The sequence below is a fragment of the Branchiostoma floridae genome, chromosome 6 (genome assembly GCF_000003815.2).
Source record: "Branchiostoma floridae strain S238N-H82 chromosome 6, Bfl_VNyyK, whole genome shotgun sequence".
Classification (NCBI taxonomy): Eukaryota; Metazoa; Chordata; class Leptocardii; order Amphioxiformes; family Branchiostomatidae; genus Branchiostoma; species Branchiostoma floridae.
The window spans coordinates 23,351,244-23,356,702 of NC_049984.1; positions in this window are offsets into that span (position 1 = coordinate 23,351,244).

Here is a 5,459-nt window from a genome sequence, read left to right on the forward strand (position 1 = left end):
ATCTTACAGGGAATGGTTGCTAGCACTTCCCCTTTAACGTGCCCAAGGCACATCCTTCAACACAGGATCGCTGTTTTATATTTCTTCTGAACGACGGGTGCAGCCCCAAACGAGTCCTGTCTAGGAACTAATAGCAAGGTCTCCCAATGACAAAGTACTAGAAAACCCAACAGTGAGACTGCTTCCAGTTGAGTTACCGATACACCATGGAAAACCCTACCCAGTGTCATGCTTTAGCTCCGAGCTATCGTGCATAAAGCCCCGCTCACAAAGCGCGTACGATTCCTTGCGATGGACTATTCCGCATATCGTACGATGAGCGCAGTACATCGCAAGAAAATCGTAAGCATCGCAAGCCATCGCAACGCATCGGATGGTGTTCAAAATTTTTCCAGCGTCGCACGATTTTTCACTTGTGTCTCTTCTGTATAGCCGTCTGACGGCTTTTGTGCTTCTTTTACCAACAAAATGTGGACATAGCTGTTAAATACCTTCTTATAATATCTTTAACTGTAAAGATAAATTAAAAAAGACCATGACAACAAGAGTATTACAAGCAGAACTTCAAATCAAGCGTGAGTACTGGTATGGTTATCTCGGCCTGCTTGCCGGCTCTACGTGTCGGGCTCTTTCGAAGATCGTATCATGATATGTTATCAACAAAAAGATGACATCATACAAAAATCAAATGATAAGCATTATATCATATATATTTCCGACTCATAGAGCCTGCCTTTATGTTCGAGTTGTCCCCATGGTTATTGCGATTATGGTAAACTGACCCAAGACCGACGAGAGCTGAGATTTGATCTAATTATAAACTCACGTGCATGAAGCGATCAAACAATTGTCTGCATCACCTGTGCGGGGCGCGCTGTCCTCTGGTTGCGACTGTGGCAGTTGCGACTGATATATTTCCCCTTTTCGTCAATATCGACAATATCAGGGAAAACTGAAACCATCACAACATGCTAAAAAATCATAAATCTATAACCTCATCAGTAGACAAAAATTGCCGTAATGAACTCTGCTATGGATGCAAATAAAATCTTACGAGGATAGCGAAATTTTGAACATGTTCAAAATCCATTTCAGCTCTATTTTTCGCCATACGACGCTCCCCGATTTACTATGATTCACTGCGATTGACGCAGGCACGCTCTTATGACCTCATCGTACGATGCACTACGCGCTTTGTGACCACGGCTTTATATACTTAAACCATTGCTTCCGATTCTCCCCCGACTTACGACGCACTGCGCTTATCTTGCGCATCGGAAGGAATCGCAAGGAATCGTACGCGCTTTGTGACCGGGGCTTTACCTGGCCTGGTCTCGGCTTTCCTTGACGTGTATCCCGCGTCTCTGAGCACAAACTAGTAGTTAGACACTGTGACAAACGTACACAGCAAAATGGTCTTCACGCAAGCTGACAAAAAGGTGACAGTAATTCCGAGTCACAACAAAATGGGACAGCGTAAAAACAGCCACTGGCAACATTTACTAACGTCTGAGTAGGCATATAAAGTCACAGACAAAGAATACGCCACGTAAACGCTTCTGACGTATTTGCCTACGTTATACTTTCTTTTGTGAGCGATTCTCCCATCCTGGTTGAACAATGTGAAGATTCACACAGGCTCTGACTATGAGTTGTGAGGCGAGTTCTTCGATTCAACAGGATGTTTCCAGTATTGTCAAACTCTCGCCAAGGGTGAAATCAGAACAAAGAAAGAATGACCTTTGATTCGCTTGAGTTGAGCAGTTGCGATGATGAAGAGAGACACCTCACACCTGTATACTGTTTCGTGGGAACGTATTCCCAGAAGTGGCAATGGCGATGGATATTTGTCTATGATGTGTTGAGGTGAATGTTGCAAACTAGTATCAATTATAAAGCTTAGAATACATATATAAACAGAGGTAGAGTGCCCTTATTTTACGAGACAGTTTAAATTTGTGACAAAATGTCAAAGGGCACTGCTAGGGGTAACAAGGTGTTAAATCAAGAGGCAGATAATTATAGTGTCTTCACAGGCGGTCAGTCACGCTCCGTTAACTTGGGCAATTTTTAGTTACAGTCTTTATTTTGAAATTTATTGATGGCCCCAATTTGGAGATACAAAGAAAATCAGGTCAGGGCTTGCCTGCTATGTAGTGGGGTCATGTGGCATAATGGTGAGTGTTCGGCTCATAACCAATTGGTTCCGGGTTCGAATGCTGTCCTATCACCAATCTTGTGCCCTTGGGAAAGGCACTTTGCATGAATTTCTTTATTCCACCCAGGTGAAAATGAGTACATAGCTTTGGTTGGGGTCGTCCCTTGGATAGGATGTTAAATGGAGGTCCCGTGTTTGAGGAGAGCCACACCTAAATCACGTACAAGCACCCACCGCACTTATTGACAATCCCTGCATGGCAGATATAGGAAAATATATCAAAGAAGGTTTAGACATTAGAAATTCCTCAAATGATTGTAAAAGCCTCCAATGATTGTAAGAAACTTATCCCATACTACAACTCCTGTATTAGTTAGATAAGCCTGAAGTTAAGCTATAGAACTGTAGTTATGTAGATGCCATACTTTGTACCTCGTACAATTGTTGTGCAATAAAGTTATTATCTGTTTATCTTATTGAAAATTGTAGGGTCCTTTACGGTGTACGTTGCTCAAAACCTACAGTACTATGGCCGCACCTGGGCAATTACTGTTGTATTTAGGTCATTGACGCTGTATACAGTCTGCCATGACAGATCCTTGCGATTTGAGCACCACCAATAGTAAGCTCCTTGCAATTCAGCACCTGGCTGCGAGGAGCGCTATTTCTCGATCTCGTCTGACCCATGTTGAAATCGCGGCTCTACCAAACACAAACACCCGCGCTCATAGAAGTTTACAAGGTAGGTTAGGCCTAGGTCAGGGATTGGACGCGGGTTAAGAAAAGTATGTTACACAGCCTCCCCACGAATTTTTAGGGATTAAAAAAAACCTTTATTCAGTATAATTCAAACATTCAAATACATGTACATTGGACAGGACCCCCAAAACAACATATAATACGACAAAACCAGGTGGAAAAGAGGGAAGGGTAACACTCATTGAGTCATTGGCCGAAGATTTAACTAACAGGCGTGTCTAAGGGCTGGCTGACATTGGCATATTGACAATTTAGCTTTAAAGCACATGAAGCTTGGTTTGAAATTTTTCATTTTTAAAGATAACAAACAATATTCGTATGGCCACAGCAAGTGTGCAAAAATAATGAGATAGTACTAACGTTAGTGCGAAAAAAAAGATGGGTAAAAAAGACAAGATGACTAAATTTTCAAAATAAACACCATAAACGTCGTATTTCAAGCTTTGCAGAAGTGACAAAACGTGGCATCACAACTAACAAGGCATTAATTCCTGTGTCTAAGAAGTGATGTAGTGTGGCACACTGGTATCACTTGCCAAGCTGGCAGCTACATTCATGGCTTCCATATTGGTGACACTTTTACAACTATCCAGCAAGTTTCACTTCTGCAACTATAGTCACGGCTACCTCCCTAGTGTCACTTTTACAAGTATGATTATTAGGCAACAACACAACATATTTGCCTCTTTTGGTCCCTGAAGAGGAAAAAAAATCTTGTTTTTTTTCCCTGAAATCAGGCGAAAATTAATGAGCGCGTTGACGTCATCCATAAAATTTACTTGCTGTGGCCTATACAATATTTCCTGCTTCATGCAAATGTTTGGACCCCCATTGGTCAGAAGTAGAGAGGAAAGGACCAATCACAGCTTGCACAAATTGCAGCAAATTCAAGATGGTGGTCGGTCCATGTCGGTTGATGAAAAGTGTGTCTCTGTGTCTTTTGGTGAGTATTTTTGGAAATTTCTATGTTATCTGTGACTATCATTAACGGGAAGAATACGTAACAGATGAAGGAATAGATGTGTTAAGTATTTTAGGTGATATCGCGTAGACTTATCCTAAAAAAAGTAAAAAGACGCGAGTACAATGTGTGCTGTGTCTGAGAGAGAGTTGGCGCCCATATATTTTAATCATAATCATCTGGTGTATTTTTCCTGCCAGTACGAGTATATAAATGAGGCTGTTTAACGTTTAATATTTTAGGGAACTCCGTCTCCAGTCCGCTTCTTAGCCAAGCAAACTGTACACACTGCCCACAATACGTTTATTACGTTATAGTATAAGGATTTTGATCGCTGAAGATTGATTTGCCCTTGTAGTGTGAGTTGAATCGTGTCCGTGCTAAAATGGTTTGATGGGCCTACAGTCTTACACTACGCATTTATTTCTTCATTTTCCACAAATACAACACCGTACGTAATTAATTCTCAGAACGAATATACCAACTTTTGAGCTTTACATATAGCCGAAAAATATGCCGCTATTCATATCCATCTGTAGGGCAATATTAGCAATATTTTCCTGTATCACTACTTTGTTTTAAAACTGCCCCCCTCCCCCTGTCTACCAGTTCCAAGAGAGTTCGGAGACCTCATACCACCTGATATATTTAGACCTTTTTTAGATGTTGTGCAATGTCTTCAACATTTACATACTTCAAGCATGGTAGCATTCACATTTATCTAATTAACACATGGCATTTTTGCATCAATTATTAGTATGTATTTTAGGTCCTTATTTTCATAACTTTCTGTTATGTTGCACCTGCCATAGAATTGATACATAACGTTACATTTCCTATTTTGAAGTCTTGTTATTGGAAAACACTGAAATTATAGAGTTTTCTATTTGATGATGCAAATTGCCATAATTTATATGAATCGTTGTTTTTCTCTTTCTAAATTCTAAATGTTATATCTTTGAATTGTCCTATCATGGAAGGCTTTAGGTATATAATATTCATTATGGAACTTTTGTTATGATTAGCATGATTATCATCTAATAAAGTCAATTACGTCAATCATCATGTAAACTTTCGTCAAACCGCTTTGCTGTTTTGTAAGATTTCCTTGAAATCTTGCTGCAGAGAGTTTTTATGTCCTAGCTGTGAATTGATATGCAAAAGAGATCTAGTTGGAGATCTCATCCTGGATTTCTTATCAGGGCTCGAAATACTATTTTCTGCATGCATTGCAAATCTTATATTTATGGTCAGAGCTTAAATTGTATGGCATTGGATAATTTGGCAAACTAATGGCCATACAATATTGGGCTTGAAATACCACATGCATAATGCAAGTTTGTGCATGTAAAGTTAGTGTGGTGCAACAGTACTCTCAGACCAAACTTGCACTTGTGCAAGTTGCTTTTATCCACTGTTACCTGGCATTTAAGAATAAGCTTACACACATCAAGAATATTATATGACCTTGACAGGCAAAATAGAATGACCCTGAATAAAAATGTAGGTCTTAATTTGTTCTTGGAGGAGGTTAGAAATCCTGGTAAACAATATCTGAAGACCATTCCATCTCAACAATGC